At 37.2% G+C, this 22,123-nt stretch overlaps 1 protein-coding gene across 3 annotated transcripts in view; it reads right to left on the bottom strand.

Moving 5' to 3' along the window:
* The window catches only part of PALLD (palladin, cytoskeletal associated protein), an 811,300-nt gene extending 793,928 nt beyond the window's left edge, over positions 1–17,372 (bottom strand). For 2 of the 3 annotated variants that reach the window (XM_060184229.1, XM_060184234.1), the window contains exon 1: positions 17,239–17,371. The gene's annotated coding sequence lies outside the window, so the exon portion shown is untranslated. Of the gene's footprint in view, positions 1–17,238 lie in introns of all 3 variants that reach the window. The other variant, XM_060184240.1, reaches the window with a different exon arrangement.
* Between the last annotated feature and the right edge of the window lie 4,751 nt (positions 17,373–22,123).

Here is a 22,123-nt window from a genome sequence, read left to right as displayed (position 1 = left end):
TGCCAAAACCATCTTAAGGAAAAGAAACAGAAATGGAGGCATCACACTCCCAGACCTTAAACTATATTATAAAGCCATCATCATCAAAACAGCATGGTACTGGAACAAAAATAGGCATACAGACCAGTGGAACAGAATTGAAAGCCCAGAAGTAAATCCCAACACCTATGGGCATCTAATCTTTGATAAGGGGGCCCAAAGGGTTAAATGGAAAAAGGAGGCTCTCTTTAATAAATGGTGCTGGGAAAACTGGGTTGAAACATGCAGAAGAATGAAATTGAACCACTTTATCTCACCAGAAACAAAAATCAACTCCAAATGGATCAATGACCTAGATGTCAGACCAGAAACAATCAAATACTTAGAGGAAAACATTGGTAAAACACTTTCCCACATACACCTCAAGGACATCTTTGATGAATCAAACTCAATTGCAAGGAAGACCAAAGCAGAAACAAACCAATGGGACTACATCAAATTGAAAAGCTTCTGCACTTCCAAAGAAACTATTAAACAAACAGAGAGACCCCTCACAGAATGGGAGAAGATCTTCACATGCCATACATCAGACAAGAAACTAATCACCAAAATATATAAAGAGCTCAGCAAACTTAGCACCAAAAAAGCAAATGACCCCATCCAAAAATGGGCAGAGGAAATGAACAAAACATTCATCACAGAGGAGATCCAAAAGGCTAATAAACATATGAAAAACTGCTCTAGGTCACTGATCGTCAGAGAAATGCAAATCAAGACAACACTAAGATACCACCTCACTCCTGTAAGAATGGCATACATCAAAAAGGACAGCAGCAACAAATGCTGGAGAGGATGTGGGGACAGAGGAACCCTTTTACATTGCTGGTGGGAATGTAAATTGGTACAGCCTCTGTGGAGAGCAGTCTGGAAAACTCTCAGAAGGCTAGACATGGACCTTCCATATGACCCAATAATTCCTCTCCTGGGGTTATACCCCAAGGACACCATAACACCCAACCAAAAAGAGGTGTGTACTCCTATGTTCATAGCAGCACAATTCATAATAGCTAAAACCTGGAAGCAACCCAGGTGCCCAACACCAGATGAGTGGCTGAGAAAGCTGTGGTATATATACACAATGGAATACTATGCAGCTATCAAGAACAATGAACCCACCTTCTCTGACCCATCTTGGACAGAGCTAGAAGGAATTATGTTAAGTGAACTAAGTCAGAAAGATAAAGATGAGTATGGGATGATCCCACTCATCAACAGAAGCTGACTAAGAAGATCTGAAAGGGAAACTAAAATCAGGACCTGATCAAATTGTAAGTAGGGCACCAAAGTAAAAACCCAGTGGTGAGGGGTAGGCATGTAGCTTCCTGGGCCAGTGGGGGGTGGGAGTGGGTGGGAGGGATGGGTCACAGTCCTTTGGTGGTGGGAATGGTGTTTATGTACACTCCTAGCAAAATGTAGACATATAAATCAGGAGCTAGTTAAAATGAGAGGGGGAAATCAATTGTATGTCTCAAAGTTTCTCAAAAGACAAACTGAATCTTTTTAATATATAGGCTATGTATTTGATATGCGGACTCTCTCAAAAGCCTAGACCAAGTAGATTAGAAGCTTCCAATAGCACAGCTATATACAAGATACTGGGTACTGTCCAGCAAACCATAACAAAGGGACTTTTCAAAGTTAACCCAATTAACAAATAATGTGATGATAATATTAACTATCAATTGTCTTTTTGAACCCTAAGACAGCAGGAACCTCACATCTTCACTATAGAGCCCCTACTTCCCCCAGTCCTGGAACCCTTGGATAGGGCCCACTTTCCCGTATGCATCTCCCAATCCAAACCAAATAACATTGCATCTGCCGATCACAACCTAACCAAAGCAACGATTGCTACCTCAACATGCTTCACCTCAGAATGTATCCAGAGACTTCACGTGTGGAATGACAACCCTTCAGCTTCATTACTTGGGTGAGACCTTTCCTTTAATAGTACACTCTAATTTCATCTCAGGTAGTTCACTTTCCAACAAAGTCCCATAACCTAGATATACACCAGTTTCTGTGAGAGAGAGCTTATGTGCACACGTATCCATAAACTACTGCAAAATATATACCTGAAAGCAGGACTACACTAGAGTTTGCAGTGAGTACCTCCCTAACACTTCCTCTCCACTATTCCAAGCTTGGGATCCATGATTGCTCAACAAATTGTTTGGCTTCATATGTTAACTCTCTTTTCAATCACCAGGTTCCAGATGCCACCAGGATGCTGGCTATGCTTCCCTGGATTGAAGACCCCACCAATGTGTCCTGGAGCTCAGCTTCCCCAGAGTCACACCCTACTAGGGAAAGAGAGAGGCAGACTGGGGGTATGGACCGACCAGTCAACGCCCATGTTCAGCGGGGAAGCAATTACAGAAGCCAGACCTTCTACCTTCTGCAACCCTCAACGACCCTGGGTCCATGCTCCCAGAGGGATAGAGAATGGGAAAGCTACCATGGGAGGGGTGGGTTATGGGGATTGGGTGTTGGGAATTGTGTGGAGTTGTACCCCTCCTACCTTATGCTTTTGTTCACTAATCCTTTCTTAAATAAAAAATTTAAAAAAAAGAAATAAATCTTACAAATAAAAGTAAAGAAGAATGTAGTGATGGAGTAGGGCACCTAATAAAAACCCTGGGGTGAGGGTGAGGGTGAGGGTGGATGTTCGGCTTCCTGGGATGTTGGGGGGTGGCTGGTGGGTGGGATGGGACACAGTCTTTTGGTGGTGGGAATGGTGTTTATGTACATTCCTATTAATTTGTAGTCAGATAAATCACTAATTAATATGAGAGGGTAAAATTGATTGTATGTCTCAAACTTTTTAAAGCACAGACCATAGGCTGAGTCTTTGATATGTTGACTCTCTTACAAGCTTAGTCCAGGGAAAACAGAAGCAACCGGTGGCACAGCTATATACAAATAATGTCAAAGGACATAAATTATGGTGATGTTGTGTATGATACAGCAAATCATAACAAAGGGATTTTTCAAAGTTAGCCCAATTACCAAATAATGTGATTATAGCAGTAACTTTCTATTGTTTTCTTAACTCTAAGACAGCAGGAACCTCCCACTTCCTCTACAGAGCCTATATTTCCCCCAGTCCTGGAACCTGTAGGGTGGGGTTCACTTTCCTGCATGCTTCTCTCAGTTGATACCAAATGATATTGCATCCACTGATCCCAAACTAATCAACGCAACGAGTACCACGTCAGCATGCTTCACTTCAGACTGTGTCCAGATGTCAGGCATGGAATGTCAACCTTTCAGCCTCATTGATCAGGTGAGACCTTTCCTTTCATAGGATTCTCTAATTCCATTCCAGGAGGCTCACTCCCTAACAAAGTTCCAAAACCTACATATATACCAGGTCCCGTGAGATAGAGCATATGTTCACATATATCCACAAATTAGGGCAAAATATATACCTGAAAGCAAAAGTACACAATAGTCTGCAGTGAGTCAGTATAAAGTTCCTAATGAAATGGTATCTAATTAGACTTGAAACCCTTCTCACCTACTTCCTATTACAGTTCTCTCACTCACTCCAAAGCTAACTTTATCAAAGCAAGGATTGCAAAAGCTGAATAAGGGCAAGAGACTGGCATACTTTAATGATGATTCTGTAGTCACTATCAGGGCACCCCATCACCTGGGGCCCTATTTGGGGAGTCCTGAGATTCCCAAACACACATGATGGGCCTAGACCTGGAATAAATCCCTCTCTCCATTGTTACAGGTCATCTCTATCAGGAACAAAAAAATAGACCCCTTTGTGGGCTCCCCATAGGACCTTGCCCTCAACTTGGATGAACAATGGTAGAGAATGTTTCATCCTCCAAAGGAAGAATGAACAACATACTCTTAGTTATGCCTGAGGACGATGGATCAATACTGGGGCAGCTTGGAATGTTCCTACTCATGACAACAGAATGTGAGTTCAGATCTATAGGGATGCAGAAGTCATATAGGCTCCTAAGCTGAATATGGGGCCCAGACCAAATCAAATCAATGGAGTTTGCAGTCAACAGTATTTATACCTTATACACCTTTCCCATATTAGGGAGCTACTCTCTTCCCTGATCCAGCTTTCTGGTCCTTTTCCAGCCATGATATCATCTCCCCAGACAATAACTTGGATCCACCTGCATATCAGATTGCAGGCTCAGAAAAAAACAAAAACTAGTATAGACAGAGGCCTTTTGGAATATAACTAAAATAGGCCTATTAGCTATCTACAAAATGAAGGACCCCCACAACTCTTCATCTTCACTATTCCAGCCTTTAGATCCATGATTATTCAACAATTTTTGCCTTTGTATGTTAACTCTTTTTTCAGCCACCACGTTCCAGATGCCAGCATGATGGTGACCAGACTTCCCTGGACAGACAACCACACCAATGTGTCCTGGAGCTCTGCTTCCCCGAAACCCCACGGTACTAGGGAAAGAGAGATGCAGGCTGGGAGTATGGATCAACCAGTCAAGGCCCATGTTCAGCTGGGAAGCAATTACAGAAGCCAGACCTTCAACCTTCTGCATCCCACAATGACCTGGGGTCCATAGTTCCAGAGGGATAAAGAATAGGAAAGCTATCGGGATGGGATGGGATATGGAGATCTGGTGGTGGGAACTGTGTGGAGTTGTACCCCTCTTATCCTATGGTTTTGTCAATGTTTCCTTTTTATAAATAAAAAAATACAAAAGAATGTAGTAAAAATGTATGTGGAATATGGAAGTATTAAGATAATGAAATTTCTGAATTGGGTATTTTAATTATCTTTCCATTTTTCATTTTTATTTTTATGAAGGGTGAGACAGAAAGCCGAGAGAGAAACAGAAGAGGGGATACCTTCAGCACTGTTCCATCTCTCATGGCATGTCCCCTCTTGCAGGTGGGGACTGGGGGTTTGACTGGGGTCCTTGCACATGATAGATAACATGTGCACTCTATAGGATGCACTGGTCTCAAAGTGATCAAATTAGAGACAGTATTTTAATCGCTGACTACATTCAGAATGTGAACATGTGATTATCTATGTTTTTGTGAGACAATGTCGGAATTGAGTGGCTGCAAAAGAAATAAAATAATCCTGAAATATTCATCTTGACTCTTACAGAAAAGTTTTCCGGGTACTGCTATAAACATCAGCTAATGAATTCATAGAACATGCATAAACACTAACAGTGGTGATTATGATAATGATAGTGACTTAACAATAGACTGCTTCCCATGAGGCCAGCAGGTATTTTGTCAAGAGCTTTTATAAAGATTATTTTACTGGGAATTCTCATGGTCATCCCAAAGTGAGAAAGAAGGAAACAGAGACAGGAAATGTGAAAGAATTAACAGTCAAACCTAGTGATTCAAGAGTGCATAATTTTAACTGCGCACTTTAGTATTTTTATATTGTAGATTTTGCAACTGAGAATCCTATCCAATGTATCAGACTAGTAAATCTGTGAATCAGAAATCACAGTTCCAATATTAATTAACATTTATTGCAAAGACAACATAATTTGATACATTATAGAACTTCACCAAAATATCAGATGAGGAAGTTTAACGTATCCTTCTGAATGATGAAACAATTTTCCACTTTTTTAAAGAAGGGAGTGTTTGCCAGAGGCAGATTAAATCACCTGCTTATTAACTTATATTTCTGTTTTAAGGAGGCCCCATCTGATGGGATCTAGTTGTCAGGATTAGGTATAACTTAAAAACTGCTTGCACAGTGAAAAAGAAAATAATAGCTTTACGGCATATCTGGTCCAAGTTCAATTGGCAACCTAGTTATTGCTACTAGAATATACACATCTAGGGGAAATACTTATTCAGTGAAGAATGGAGGTTTTTCCAGGTGGCCCCAACTCACTGGGAAATTATGCTTCAGAGATTTCCATGTCAATCAACACACTGAAATTAGAAGGTTATAATCAGGAGAAATATAACTGCAAACATCTCCATTATTGCTCATGCTGGGTTTTATTTTTTAACAGTGCTTTCACTGATTCTATGCTGGTTTGATAGATACAGAATATGAAATACACTAGAAATAATTAATTACACTACCTTTAATGAGTAAAGACAAAGTGAATTAAATGCCAAAACCACTGTAATGTTTCATTTTAGATAGTGGAATGGAAAGATTGTGCAATTTTCAAGAATAAAGCTTTTTGCTTCCCCTCTACTTTCTTGTTTCTTTTTTATTTATTGTTTTTGGTGGGCAGACACCTCTCCCTTTACTTAAGGAATATGAACTCTCCTGAGATTCCTTCTTTTTTTCTCATCTTTTTATTCATAATTTTCATCATTACTAGTTTGTCTTGTCATGTCCCCTTAAAACTTCCATAAGCCACAACTATTTTTCTAATTTCTTTGAATTTGAGGAGTTCTAATTTATTCACCATAAATGGCATGACTTCCTGTACCTCACCCATTTTAGAGCCACTCTTCTTTCCTGCAATTCTACTTTCCCAGAAAAATAAGTTGAACAGGAAACCAGTTGGACAACATACTACAGTGAACTATTTGTCATTACATACAGGGGAAGTTTCAAGGAGGGCAAAGATGAGCCAGACAGTCTTTTCTTTTAGTGATATTACAGTTCAGTTGGAAAGGTGAGGGGGCTTAGGTTAAAACAATAATAATGAAAGAAGACTCAAATAGGGGCTGGGTAGTTGTGCACCTGGTAGAGTGCACATGTTACAATGCCTAAGGACCCAGGTTCAAACCCTTGGTCCCACCTGCAGGGGGAAAGCTTCATGAGTGGTGAAGCAGGACTGTAAGTATTTCTCTGTCCATCTCTCTATCTCCCCCTTCCCTCTTGCTTTCTGGCAGTCTCTATCCAATAAATAAATAAAAATAATAAAACAAAATTTTTAAAAAGATTCAAATGGGGACTGGGTGGTGGCACACCTGGTTGAGTACACATGTTACAATGCTCAAAGACCCAGGTTCGAGTCCAGGTCCCCACCTGCAGGGGGAAAGTTTCACGAGTGGTGAAGCAGGTGTCTGTCTGTCTGTCTGTCTGTCTCTCTCTCTCTTCCTCTCTAACCCCCTCTTCCCTCTTGCTTTCTGGCTGCCTCTATCCAATAAACAAATAAAGATAACAAAAAATTAATAAAAAAGATTAAGATGCAAGAATCAACATGATAATTGCTATTAAAATAAGTTAAACAAATTGCAGTGGGGGAATCCAAGATGGTATGATCAACAATATTTATAAGTTTGACTATGGCATTCCTCCTCTACCCTCACCCTTACTGATATGAGTGGCACCTCATTACTGATAGGAGAGGTTCAAAACATGGCATGCAGATTATCTACATGCCCTGATATAAATGTCTATTCTTATACTCTGACACCTGTCCTCAGATCTCGCTGACCTCCTTCTTGTCATTCTTCTTACAGTTCATGTTGTTTCAAATCTATACATTTTGTTTCAGATCTATACACTTTTTTTCCCTTTGCTCTCTGTTTCTGTATTTCAAACTCCAGTTTATACTTGAAGACTTAACTTTCATTACTGTCTACTGTTTCGGTGCTTACCATGACAATTACCCCACAGTCAATATAATTCTCTCCTTTGGAACACGGCACTTTCTACAGTGTTTCCTTAGATATAACAACCATCTTATTGCATTACTAAAATGAATTCAGAAAAAATATTTCCCTGTTCGACTGAGTACTTCTGAAACAAGAGTTGTGATTCATGGTTGGCACAGTGTCTGAGTCAAGGCAAGTGATGGAAAGAAATAAAAAAAGTATATGGTGTTTGAAATTTCATTTGAACGCTGGAGAGGATTTGACAGAAGAAACCACATAACAAGGTAAAAATGTATATCCATCCTCTTCTCTTGGCTGCCCAAGCCTCCAAACAGTATTTCTCTGGGATAAGCTCTCTTCAGTGAAACACTGTTCTGCTTCTTACCCTGCTTTTTCACTTGCCTTGTCAATAATTACCTATCCCTTTTGTTTTGTTTCCTGATAAAAACTTGATGAAGGACAACAGACTTCTGAAAAATATCCTTTTCTTCAATGTTAGTCAGATTTTTTTTCTCTCTGATCAACATATAGAAAAGCTGTTGAATGAAACACGCTATTCAAAGACTAGTTTTCTCATACATACTTTAACTTAAAGTACTTTTCAAGAACTTATTGATAATCTGAAATAATTCACTATCAACAATGCTGTATGCCAAAAGTTGCTAATATATATATATGTAAAATACACTGTGTGTACATCTGTCACTAATACAAGTCAGCAGCATGTCAGACACTATATTAAAAAAAACTTATCTATAAAGATAATGATTTTTATGTGTCTCATTAGCTCAACCTCAATGAAAGCTTATTATGGAAACAGACCAGGCAAATTATTTATTCTGTTTTCTGGCTTTTATACTTAGTCTTAGGCAGTAAGAATTCTGTAATCTTCGATGATGTTCTATCAATGCTCTCTGACATAGATGCTAATGAACCAAGAGTGAAATTCTGAAACATAGGCATACAAATGTTTTTAGCCAAAAATATTTTTAACACCTTATTTATTTTCTTTCAGTGAGAGAGAAGAGAGGAAAAGAGCAAAAGTGAGAAAGAGAGAGAGAGAGAGATAAAGGAAGAGAAAGAAAAAGATTCAGAGAAAAAGAGCAGAACACTGTTTAGCTACTGGAATTTGAACGTGGGCCTCAGAGCCTCAGGTGCAAAAGTCATTTGCATAGCCATTATGCTGTCTCCCAAGCCCAGCGAAAATGATTTTTGTGTCCACTTTTCCTGTTACCCTATTCAGCTAGCACCTAGCTGCAGAGTGCTAGCCTCATTTTTTATACAAAGGGGAACTTTAAGACATAAGTCTCTTTCTCAAGAAGCTACCATTCTAATAGGAGAAAAGGCAAAAGTAGGAAATTGAGAAAATTTCAGGTTCTGAATATATATTCATGCTTAATCTCATGTATTTCATTAATAATTCTGTGCAATCACCCTATATCGTTTCAATGTTTTAAACCTCAAATTGTCTTTGAAACACAATGTGAAAAAAATTACTTTGTCAGGGTACAAATGAAATCCATATTTGCATTTTATATACTGGGGTTCTTATAGACTATGTCTGCTTTGGAAGGCACACCCTTGGAGGGAAGGTGGTGACAGTCACAAGAGGAAGATACTCTCATTCAAGGGATGTTTCAGATTGTCTCAAATCCTACCATCAAGGCAGCTGTAGATTTCTTCATGGCATCTCGAAGTCAAATTCTTGCAGGTGAATTTTGACAGTTAAAGCAGCATAATGTTTTAAGCATATGAATAATTGAACTTAAGCAAATATTTGGTAGATCAAAGGTTTAGAGGATTGGCAAATATTGTGAGGCAATGCACATTTCCCTCCACCTTGAATGTCAATAGGCAGCTTATCAGAATCTAATCTTTTTCCAAGCAACATTTAAAAAAATTTATTATTTAATTATGATTTTTAAGTGCCACCAGGATCACTGCTGGGGCTTGGTGCCTGCACAATGAATCCACCATCATTCTTAGCAGCTTTATTTTATGTATTTATTTATTTTTAGACATAGAGAAATTAAAAGGGAAGGGGAAACAGAGGAAGGAGAGAGAGACAGCTGCAGCCCCTCTTCATTGTTTGTGAACCTTCTCCCCAGAAGGTTACAACATTGCTTTAAATTGCATGTTTGCACATCATCTATTTTGTAAATCCCTGTACACACTTTATCCATTCTTCAGGAATGGTATAACACTTAATTTATAGATTATTTGTAATTATAATTTTGTGGTTCAGAACTTACGAGTTAATAGCATCTGACTTCTATTGGAATCATGTTTTACTATGAAATATATAGATCATGCAAGTAACTTTTTATTGAGCATTTTGTTTTTGTCTGTATATTAAACATTCTACATAAACAATCTTTATCATCTTAAATTGCCTAGATGTTACTATCCTATAATTTGAAAGAATCATTTCAAAACTGCGTATACAGTATAAAGAAAGCATATATTATTCACATACATATATAGACATATAAATAATAGAAAAGAGACAGATTTAAATATTATGAATAACATTTGATTTTGGGATTGCTGACTTCTCTCGAAACCAAATTTACTATTGGATAGTATTCCATTTTGAAAAAAACAAAAAAGAACAAATCAAGAAAAACAAATATTTTTCTTAATTTTATACAGTAACTACATCATAAAAAAAGTCCAGGAAAAGGCAAACTTAAGTTTGAAACATATTCCATAGTGAAGTTTTCTCTTCATTGGAGGTATTATAGTTACTTACTTTAAGAATTTAGAGAGTGCATGCTAGTGAAAAAGGACTTAAATTGGGCATGAGAGTGTTTCACAGACACCTATCACAAGGAGATTAGAAATTGTACCAATGTGTCAACAACTATATGGTAATCCACTAACCCTCCAGTAAAGTAAAAAATAATAGTAATTATTAAAAATAAAAGTTTTGATAAGTGGAGAATTGTTGCTGTCTGATTATGAAATGATTTGTAGAGACATTGACAAGCTCCCACAGTGTTAAAAGAAAACAAACAAGTTTAATGTTGGCAGGCACCAAGGGCCACTTAATATTGCATGGACTAGACACTTTAGAGAATTCAAACAAGCATAGTTTCTTTCTTTCTTTTTTCTTTTATCTTTTTAAATTTTTTTCTTAAATCTTTATTTATTGGATAAAGACAGCCAGAAACCAAGAAGGAAGGGGATGATAGAGAGGGAGAGAGACAGAGAGACACCTGCAGCACTGCTTCACCACTTGCAAAGCTTTCCCCCTGCAGGTGGGGACCGGGGGCTCGAACCTATGTCCTTGTGCATTGTAATACATGCGCTCAACCAGGTGCACCACTACCTGGCCCCAAACATAGTTTCTTTAACAGGTATTTAAAAGAGATGCATCTATAGTTAGGAATTAATACAGAAGTTGGAAAAATATGCACTAATTAATGCTGATTACCTCTTAGTAAGGGTTGGGCAGTGTAGGATTAGGTGGTAGGACACTTAGGAATCTTTTATTACTTATTTCACATTCTTTATTTTTAAAAAAGCTAAAATTATGAGTGATTTTAAAATTTAAATTTAGCATTTTGGTCTCAGTCTATTTTAAAACAATACCTAAAGCACTTACATTTTTTTTCTTGTTTTTAAATAATAAAACAATCCATTGACCAAAGTTCTGTTGAGCTTTCTTCAACAGACCCAAAACATAACTAAATCTAAGAATAATAGGAGCCTTGGGCTGGGGAGACAGCTTAATAGTTATGCAAAAAGTCTTTCATGCCTGAGGCACCAAATGTCCCAGGTTTAACCCTCAGCACCACCACACACTAGAGTGGAGCAGTGTTCTGGGAAATAAAGGAAGGAGGGGAAGAAAGAGGGAAGGATGAGAGAGAGAGAGAGAGAGAGAGAGAAAGAGATGGGGAGAGAAAGAGAGAGAGAGAATGGAAGGAAGAATAAGAGGAACCTGCCATAATCTCTTATGACTACTACACCAAAAGTCTGAGGGGAAAGTATTTATAGTATATACTAGTATATATGAATAAGAGGTAGTGAAGTAAAAGAAACAAATCTATATATACATATAAACATGTATGTTAATATTGTGTTATATGTATATGTATAAAATATAATGAGATAAAAGAAAACAAATGGGGAGTTGGGCTGTAGCACAGCGAGTTAAGCGCAGGTGGCACAAAGCACAAGGACCAGTGTAAGGATCCTGGTTTGAGCCCTGGCTCTCCACCTGCAGAGGAGTCGCTTCACAGGTGGTGAAGCAGGTCTGCAGGTGTCTATCTTTCTCTCCTCCTCTCTTGTCTTCCCCTCCTCTCTCCATTTCTCTCTGTCCTATCCAACAACAATGACAACAATAATAACTACAATAATGAAACAACAAGGGCAACAAAAGGGAATAAATAACATAAATATTTTAAAAATTATTTTTTTAAAAGAAAATGAATGATATATAAAGCAGAAATTTACATGTATACATGTTTCCCAGAAAGTTTCCAAAATTTGCTGAAGTTCTCACAAAGCTTCTGGGATCCTGGAAAAGTTCCACACTAGGAGTATTGGGCATCCTCAAGCACTAATGTTAGAGGACTGACATAATTGGGTAAATCTATAGCATATACTATTGGGGATCTTGGAAAAACAAGTTGACAAATTTCATTTAATCATCAAAATCAAAATTGAACTAGGCACAAGCAGGGTGGTGAAAAGCCGTTGGAGGGTGGAGTTGTGACGGTAGCTCAGGAGGTAGCACCTGTATTGCATGTTAGGGACCATACAGTAGCACTGAATAAAAATCAGGTAGAACTCCACCAGACGGTGAATCAGTATTTTTTGGTCTCTCTTCCCTTATAAAAATTAGGGAGATTGCTCAGTAAGAAAAACACAGAACTTGTATATGTGAAGCTCTAAGTTTGCACCACATGTGCCCCAGCAGTCTCTCTCTTTCTCTCTTGGGAACAAATACTTTTTTTTTTTAATTTTATTTTTTATTTAAGAAAGGATAAATTAACAAAACCATAGGGTAGAAGGTGTACAACTTCACACAATTCCCACCACCCAGCCTCCATATCCCATCCCCTCTCCTGATAGCTTTCCCATTCTCTATCCCTCTGGGAGCATGGACCCAGGGTCATTGTGGGATGCAGAAGGTAGAAGGTCTGGCTTCTGTAATTGCATCCCTGCTGAACATGGGCTTTGACTGGTCGGTCCACACTCCCAGTCTGCCTCTCTCTTTCCCTAGTAGGGTGGGTCTCTGGGGAAGTGGAGCTCCAGGACACATTGGTGGCTTACTGAGCACATGCCTGAGTCTGAATTCAATTTACAGCATTGGATTAAAAACAGAAAATTAAGATATCTGCCACGATATAACAAACAAACAAACAAACAAAACCTCTTGAAATGACTAATGAATCTGTTGCTAATGGAACTAAAAGAAAGCAAAGACACAAAATGTGGTGGTCACAGGTGGGCCAATTAAAAGATGCCAGTGTTTGTCTCTGGTACTGGGATAGATTGGTCACTGAACGGGTAAGAATAATATCAGGTCACCCACCAACTTCGATAAAAACTTTTGTGTAATGAAGCACATTGTGAAAAATGGCCAACTCCCAAGTCTGCAGTACATTCTTCCTAAATTTTAATTTGACCCCAGTAGATCCAGGGTTTATCTAGAAGAAAGGGGATTCTAAAGTTTAAAAACATCAAGTGCGCCATCTGCTGGTACACCTGCTTATTTTTGTCTAAGATCCTGGTTGTGGAAGTTGTGGAAATCTAAAAACAAAACAGGTAAGTAACTACAAGGAGCTGGCAAAATAGCTCACTTGGATAATATGTTGATTTGCCATATGCATGACCAAAGTTCAAGCCCAGCCAAATCTCCCAGCAGGGGATTGAACCTGGGACTTTGGAGTTTCGTTTTTTTAATATTTACTTATTTATTTATTCCCTCTTATTGCCCTTGTTTTATTGTTGTAGTTATTATTGTTGTTGTTATTGATGTCATTGTTGTTGGATAGGACAGATAAATGGAGAGAGGAGGGTCAGACAGAGTGGGAGAGAGTGACACCTGCAGACCTGCTTCACTGCCTGTGAAGCAACTCCCCTGCAGGTGGGGAGCTGGGGGCTCTAACAGGGATCCTTACTCCAGTTCTTGTGCTTTGTGCCACCTGCATTTAACCCTCTGCGCTACCGCCCAACTCCTGACTTTGGAGTTTCTTTGCATAACTATTATGTTATCTACCCTCACTAATTTCCAATTTATTTGATTTTATCTGACTTGGATTATGGAGATCCTGACTCAGAAGTGTTCTCTAAATCACAGGCATTATTTTGTTGTGAATAATTATTATCTCCCAAACATACTGCATTGTCTGAAAAAAATTAAATGCAAATGGAACATCATTGACCAGCAGACAGATGATCTCTTCCTCAGTGGAAATGATATAATAGAAGAAGAATGTTACTAGCTCTAAGAATAGAAGCCTACACGGTCTCTTATCATTATTCCATGTGGACCTAAAAAACAATGGTAACTAAGAGTCACACTAAAATTTCTTCAAGTTTATTTATTGAATTGAAGTGGATGTGATTACACTAAGTGAAATAATCACTAATTAAAATAAAAACGATTTATTTATTTATGTATGAGAGAGAGCAAATGCGGAGAGAAAGACACTGAGGAGGAACTCTTGAAATAACATTGTAGACTCAAGATAGAAACATTCTTGCCTGTACTTTACATCAGCAAACTTCTAAATCACTGTAAACTTGTCCTCACAAGGGAAAATGTTGACTATCCAGCCAATCAGTCCTCAAACATAAAACTAAAATGTTTGTACTCTGCAACTGATTCTTCTATTCCCACTTACCCCAAACATTTCCCAATCAAATATTTTATATTGTCTTTTTTTGTTACTCCTTTAAAAATAATGGTGGTGGGGAGAGGAGAAGGAGAGACACCAAAGCATCACTTTGCCTTACATGGAGTTGCCTTGGTGCTGATCATAGTGACAGGAATTGAACCCAAGACCTCATATATGGAAAGCATGCACTACCCACAGAGTCACCTCCCTAACACTCTTTCTTGTTCATTTATCTCTATACTGCAAAAACATTCTACTGTTAGTACTGTTTCAGAGTTTTCTGGTAAAAGACTGTCCATTTTTCAAAGTCTTAGGCAACATTTGTATTACTCAGGCTGCTTTCTTCAATTATCCTCAATCCTTCCTTCCTTCCTCCCTCCCTCCCTCCCTCCCTCCCTCCTTTCCTTCCTTCCTTCCTTCCTCCCTCCCTTCCTTCCTTCCTTCCTTCCTTCCTTCCTTCCTTCCTTCCTTCCTTCTTCCTCCCTCTTTTCCTTCCTCCCTCTCTTTCATCCTCCTCTCCATCCCTCTCTTCTTCCTTCTTTGCAATGTTCTTTTCAAGAAAAACCCTATAGGGGAAAAGATGAACATAATATATATTCTCTTGTTTGATACAAAAATGCAGAAGTCTATAATTTATTAACAGATACACATATATTCCTCTCCTAACCTTTAAGTAAACTATAATACAAAAGGGTATGTCATATTTATCCTATTTTTATGTACCCCCAAGCAATGTACTTTATATCGGTTTCAGGACCATAATGCCCACACCAATCATTTAAAATATTTTAGAGAATAGTATATTTGAAGTTATCACAAGTTTCCTCCTCATATTATCTTTATCTATCACATCAGATGAGTTGCAAATACCCTGATTTTGCTTCCAAATTACCCATTTCTACTGCTACATCTTTATTTCTCACTTTTAAATTCAAAACCTGTTTATCAAATTTCTTTCTAATATGACTTACCAGTTACAAATTACACAGTCAAAGCCACACTACTCAGCATTATTTTCTTTGCTGGAATTTTACCAGGACATACCAATTAACTCTCAATGTATGAATTCTGGACTGAGACATGTTATCATAATCCCTTACATATTGTTAATGAAGTGAAGACTTTTATCTTGGTCTTATAGATTTCAGTTGCTATGTCTTTAAGAATATGTCAAATTTGTTTTGAAACCTGGCTAATATTTTCTCTCTACATTTTTCTTTAATGAGGCAAAAAATCAAAGTAATTGAAATTGTTCATTACAACTAATATCCCCACTCTATTGTGAAGTATGCTACAGGGCACCTTCATTCTAAAAATTTTTTAATATTTATTTTCCCTTCTGTTTATTTATTTTTATTTACTTATTTATTTTGCCCTTTTTATTGTTATTGTAGTTACTATTGTTGTTATTGATACTGATGTCGTTGTTGTTGGATTGGATAGAGAGAAATGGAGAGAGAAGGGGAAGACAGAGACGGGGAGAGAAAGAGAGACACCTGCAGACCTGCTCATTGCTTATGAAGCCACTTCCCTGCAGGTGGGGAGCCGGGGGCTGGAACCGGGATCCCTGAGCTGGTCCTTGAGCTTCACACCACTTGCGCTCAACCCGCTGCGCTACCACCCGGCACTTTTTTTTTTTTTTTTTTTTTTTAATGTTAGAGATGGCGGAGAGGTGGGGAGAGAGAGAGAGAAGCTTCCTTCAATATGGTGGAGGCTGGGCTTGAGCCTGGATCATACACATAGCAAAGCTGCATACTATCCAACTCACTGTTAAGTTTTGACAGTGAAACAAGGATGCTCAGAGAACTGACATACAACACCTAAAATATGGGGGGGGGGCATTTGTATTCTAGGACCATCTAATAATTTTATTATAGAGAAACTACCGGCAAGATGAATAGATTCAGTGGTGTCTATTGCTAACAATAATTTGTTAAATAGCTATGATTTTAAAAAATCTGGATAATTGAGGTGAATATTCATTCTCTCTTTAAAAATATTGGAAAGTATGCTAATCATGTAATAAGGGTTTAATTACTGTACTTATTTGATAGAGTAATTTTGAATAGCATTATATTGTCTAGGCAATAGATTTTGTATGTGGTCACATTAATTTTATAAGGTATCTTTGTAGCAAATGCTAAAAAGTAACATGAACTTGGAAACATTCTATATCAACATCGTATATTAAAGACAGTTTCATGTGTAACCTAAAACAACAAAGTATAAAATTACACTGATATTTAAATTTGAATAGACTATAATTTCCCTTAGTAAGTTTTCACATTTTAAAGCATGCAAATCTAATGCATGTTTAAGTTAAAATGTATATTAAGACTTGTTAAGTAATATCTTCTCAAAGTATAATTAGTGACTTAAAATGTTACTAAAATTGTTAATATATCATTTTAAGATAGTATTTAGCTTAAAAGTGTATTATGAGATTCAAGTGAAGTTCATTCCTATATTTTGTGAAGCATAGCACATACACAATTTTGGCAAATCTTGCTCTATAACTACATTTAATCCCATTGGAATTGATAGTACCAGTTTATCGTGGTTCAAATTACAATAAGAAATTCAGTTCTCTGACAGTTTAGGTAGAAATAAAGCCTATAGGTGAATCAGGTAGTATCAGTTTTTTGAGACATAAAATACACATTATTTTCCTTCTCCCAATAAAAGAAACTATTTCTAAATAGTATTCTGACTTTTGGCAAATTACTATTATATTTTGAGCCCTAAATTTTTTTTAAAAAATGTTGCCCTATTAGTATATTGAGGTACATTAACAAACCTTTTAAATCCTTGGCTACTTTGATGATTCCACAAAGGTGGTGGTGAATTTCAGATGAGCAAGTCTTCTTTCTGAGGGACTGGAGGTTAGTCTTCCCTACTCATTTAAGACTGCTTGGTCCGTGGTCACTTTGAGGCAACTGTGGCCTGAGATTTGTATCTGCCCTCTTGCTCCACTCAACTATATTTGGTAACTGAACTCATGTTTCAGCAGACTGCCATGATCAGGAATTCCAGCAGCAGGCTGCGAAGTAGCCCCAAGTCTGAGGGCTGGGTTCTTAGAAATTAAAAGCACTCAGTGCAGAAAGCCCTATATTTATGGATCTAATAAAATAAGATTTACACATCTTCCTTTATATTCTGACCTTCTGGCAGAAAATCACCATCTACCCTTTTAACATATTCTTAAACAATTAAAACTTCACTATGTACTATTTCCAAGCAGAAAGAGTAGCAATCATAAGATCTACTACTTACTATTATCTTTGGCTATATATATATTTAATTTGTTGCCACATGGCATTTTACACTAAAATAGTATATTATTTTGAAATAGAGACTATTTTAAAATTTAGCCACCTGTCAAATTAAGCTTCACTATTTTCAAGTTGCTAGAGAAAAGTTATTACATGAATTTTATATCAATTAAGGACATAGTGCACAAAAGATTAAACAGGCATGAACATACAGGTATTGAATCTTATATACATTGCAGCACTGAGTTCTTAGCTCAGTGCCTAGTACACTGTGAACTTTCAACAAGTATTTGTTCAAGAAATAAATAAATGCTGGTTGAACAATATTTCACAACTATTTTGTTATTTATTTTGTAGCTTCTCCTTGTAATATACTTTACTATTTTGAAATTCCAAATGATCAATAGAGGTAAAAGAGACAGAAAGCATTTCTGTTTCATGGTCAGGTAGCAGAGTCAAGTATAAGAGAGAGAAAAAAAAATAATCATACAGACTCTCTCAGTTAAGTTAACTTAGAAATAAAGTGCTGAGTTTTCTATTGTGTGAATATAATGTCACAATCCAGTTTCTTATCTAAAAAGGGGTTTTTATTTCTAGTTGTTCAAAATTTATGCCCTTTCCTTTATAAAAAACAGATATTTTACAAACAGTCTTTCTTGAACCAGAATACTTTTTGTGAATCCTTTTATGCATATATTCATTAAAAGTTAAGGGGGGAGTCAGGCAGTGGCACATTGGGTTAAGTGCACACAGTACAAAGTGCAAGGGACCCGCTCAAGGATCCCTGTTTCAGTCCCTGGCTCTTCACCTGCAGAGCAGGTGTTTCACAAGTGGTGTGTATCTTTCTCTCCCTTTCTCTATCCCCCATGTTCTCTCAGTTTCTCTCTGTCCCATCCAATAAAAAAAAAAAAAAAGAAAAAAAAAAGGCCACCAGAGGCAGTGGATTCATAATGCAGGCACCAGGCACAGAGCCCCAATGATAATCCTGGAGGCAAAAAAAAAAAAAAGGTTTTAGGGTGGTGGTTCATTGGATTAAACGCACACAGTACTAAGTGAAAGGTCCAGCACAAGAATCCTGGTTAGACTGGCTCCTTACTTGCAGTAGCCTGGTGTGGGTGGGGGTGGAGGGTGCGGGGGAGGGTGGTCGCTTCTCAATCAAGCAGTGAAACAGGGCTGCAAGTGTTTATCTGTCTTCTGTCTACGGCCATACCGCCCTGAACATGCCCTATCTTGTCTTTCTCTCTTACTATCTTCCCCTCTCCTCTCAAATTCTCTCTGTCCTAGCCAATAAAATGGGAAAAATAGCTTCCAGTAGTAGTGGATTCAAAATGCCGGAACCTCATCCCAGCGATAGTCCTGGAGGCACTGTACACACACACACACACAAAAGTTTTAAAAAATTTATATATATGTGAAAAATAAAAACAAAACAAAAATCCTTTGAGAAAATGTCTGCTTACTGAAAACATGTAAAGTAATAGTAAGAACTCAAGAGGATAGAGATCGGGAGGTAAGACAGTAGAAAATGCTAGAATTGTTGGGAAGATGATTAGTGTAAAGTTGAATAGAATAACTAAGTTAAGGAACTTAAATATCTGCCAAAAGAGATGCTGATGAGAAACAAGTGATTTGCCCTTCAGAGTCCTAGAAAGTCTCAGGGATTGGAGGTGCTGGATCCCTCTCATATTTTGTAAGATATACTTATTAATGGGGGACAGAATGAGGGAGAGAGAACCATTTTATGTACTGTGTTACCTCCTAGGGTCTTTTCCATATTACTAGAAAGAGAGACAGGAGCTCAAAACAGGAAATCAGATGAAAAATAAATAAATAAATAAATAAATTCCATACTGAGAAGTTTGTTCTTACATGACCTTTCCACTTCAAGCAGCTAAGAGGCCATCTTTGTCTATGCCTTGAGAAGATAGACAGTCTTCAGTCTTAAGAATACCAAACACGGAAGATGGAAAGCATAAGACATGGAAGAAATTTTTAGATTTTGGTCAGAGAAGAGAACAGAGTTTTCAACTTTACCTAATATTATACTTCTAAAATCTAGTAATGATATGAATATGGAAGAATGGTGATTTTGATACATTTTGCTTTTTGTAGGTGTCCATGACATTTATATATGTATTTTTTGCATTTTTAAATATTATTTATTTTATTTCTATTATTGGATAGAAACAGAGAGAAAGTGAGAAGGGAAGGGGAGATAGAGAGAAAGAGAGAGAGAGAGAGAAAGAGAGACACCTGCTTCACCATCATTACTGTATTGTGAAACTTTCTCTCTGCAGGTGGGGACTAAGGACTTGAATCTGGGTCCTTGAACACTGTAATGTGTGCACTTAGCCAGGTCTGCCACTACCTGGCCCCCTTTTTGCATTTAATAATTGCTATAGTCAAAAATTAAAATTAAACTTCTGTTGCATTCTAAGGCAAACTGAATGTTTTAACTTACTAGTGGAAATAATTGCTGAAATTAACTCAGCAAGTAATTAAAATAGTCAAATATAAGATGAATGTATTTACTATTACTATTAATTTTAGGAGTGTTAACTGTAACCATAATTTTAATGTTTTAAAAGATTTTTATCACCTTATCAATAATAAATGAAACTGGAATCTTCTCCTTCTAGGCCAGACTACAAGCAGGCAATAATTTTTGTTAATCTCAGGTTCATTTTTATTTCCTGACTTATGTGAGAAGATAAGCACACTTATATTAACGTTTTTCTCATATTGAGGTTCTCCTAGACAGATATTCTTGCAGTTTCTAGAAAGATACAAGATGGAAAAAAAAATAAAGAAAGATACAAGGTGGGAATGCAATCCAAAAATATACTCTGTATTAAATGACAAAAAACTCATAATGAGTTATTGATAGTGACTGATAACTTTTTTGCCTGTTGAAGAGACATTCAATAATTAATGTAAATACATACCTCCTTCTTTTGAAGAAGTGTGATGGAGACTAGATAAAACTAAACCACATATGCCAAGAATCACTCCAAATGTAAATAGTCTCAATTCATCTGTCAAAAGACTCAGAGTAACAAAATAGATTAAAGAATATCAACTATATGTCTTTAGGAATCACACATCCCAAAAAAAAAAAAAGACAGAAGCTTACTGTTAAAGGTTGAAGCAAGACAATTCAAGGTAGTAACTCACAAAATAGGGCAGGGACAGCTATTCTGTTCTCTGCTAAAATAGACTTTCAGGGGAGTTGGGCGGTAGCATAGCGGGTTAAGCTCACGTGGCTTGAAGCTCAGGGACTGGCATTAGAAACCGGTTTGCGCCCTGGCTCACCACATGCAGGAGAGTCTTTTCACAGGTGGTGATGCAGGTCTGCAGGTGTCTACCTTTCTCTCCCCCTCTCTGTCTTCCCCTTCTCTCTTCATTTCTTTCTGTCCTGTCTAGCAACAATGGCATCAATAACAACAATAATAACTACAGCAACAATAAAAAACAGCAAGGGCAACAAAAGGGAAAATAAATAAATATAAAAAATTTAAAAAATAGGCTTTCAGGTAAAGAAAGTAAACAGAGACAGAGAGGGTCAAAGGATTAATCCAACAAGAAGACATAACTATTCTAAATATATATGCCTCAAAGTCAGTTATACCCAAATACATAAAACAATCACTTACTGAACTTAAGGGAAACACTGACAGAAACATAATTATAGTAGGAGATCTTAACACAGCACTCACAGCAAGAGACTGATCATCTAGATAAAGTGGTAGTAGGGAAATAGCAGTCTTAAAATGAAACCATAGACAAATCAACCTAACAGATATATACAGTACTTTTCATCCCGAAAGTAATGAATACACATTATTCCAAAGCACACAAGAAACATTCACAAGGATTGACCGTATGCTGGGCCATAAAGACAGCTTAAACAAGTATGTAAATATTAAAATTATAACATGCATCTTCTCAGACCATGATGATATGAAGTTAAAAATCAACTAAAAAAGAAAAGAAACTGCCCCAAAGTCTAAAGATTCAACATGTTTCTGAACAACACATGGGTCATTAAAGAGATGAAAAAAGAAATTAAGAATTATCTCAATACCAATGAAAATGAAGAAACCAGCTATCAGACCCTATGGGATGTAGCAAAAGTAGTCCTGAGAGGGAAGTTCATAAAATGCAGGCCTACATTAATAAAGAAGAGAAATCACTAGTAAACCATCTAACAATGTAACTGAATTAACTAGTAATAGAGCAACAAAGAGATCCACCAGTCAGCAGGCAACAGGAAATGGTTAAAATTAGAGCAGGAATTAATGAAACAGAAAACAAAAAGACTATTAATAAGATTAATGAAGCCAATAGTTGGTTCTATGAAAGGATAAATAAAATAGATAAACCAGTAGCTATACTCACTAAGAGAAAAAG

The sequence above is a fragment of the Erinaceus europaeus genome, chromosome 2 (assembly GCF_950295315.1).
Source record: "Erinaceus europaeus chromosome 2, mEriEur2.1, whole genome shotgun sequence".
Classification (NCBI taxonomy): Eukaryota; Metazoa; Chordata; class Mammalia; order Eulipotyphla; family Erinaceidae; genus Erinaceus; species Erinaceus europaeus.
Note: the sequence above shows the minus strand (reverse complement) of the source record. Positions and strands in the feature narration are given on the sequence as shown.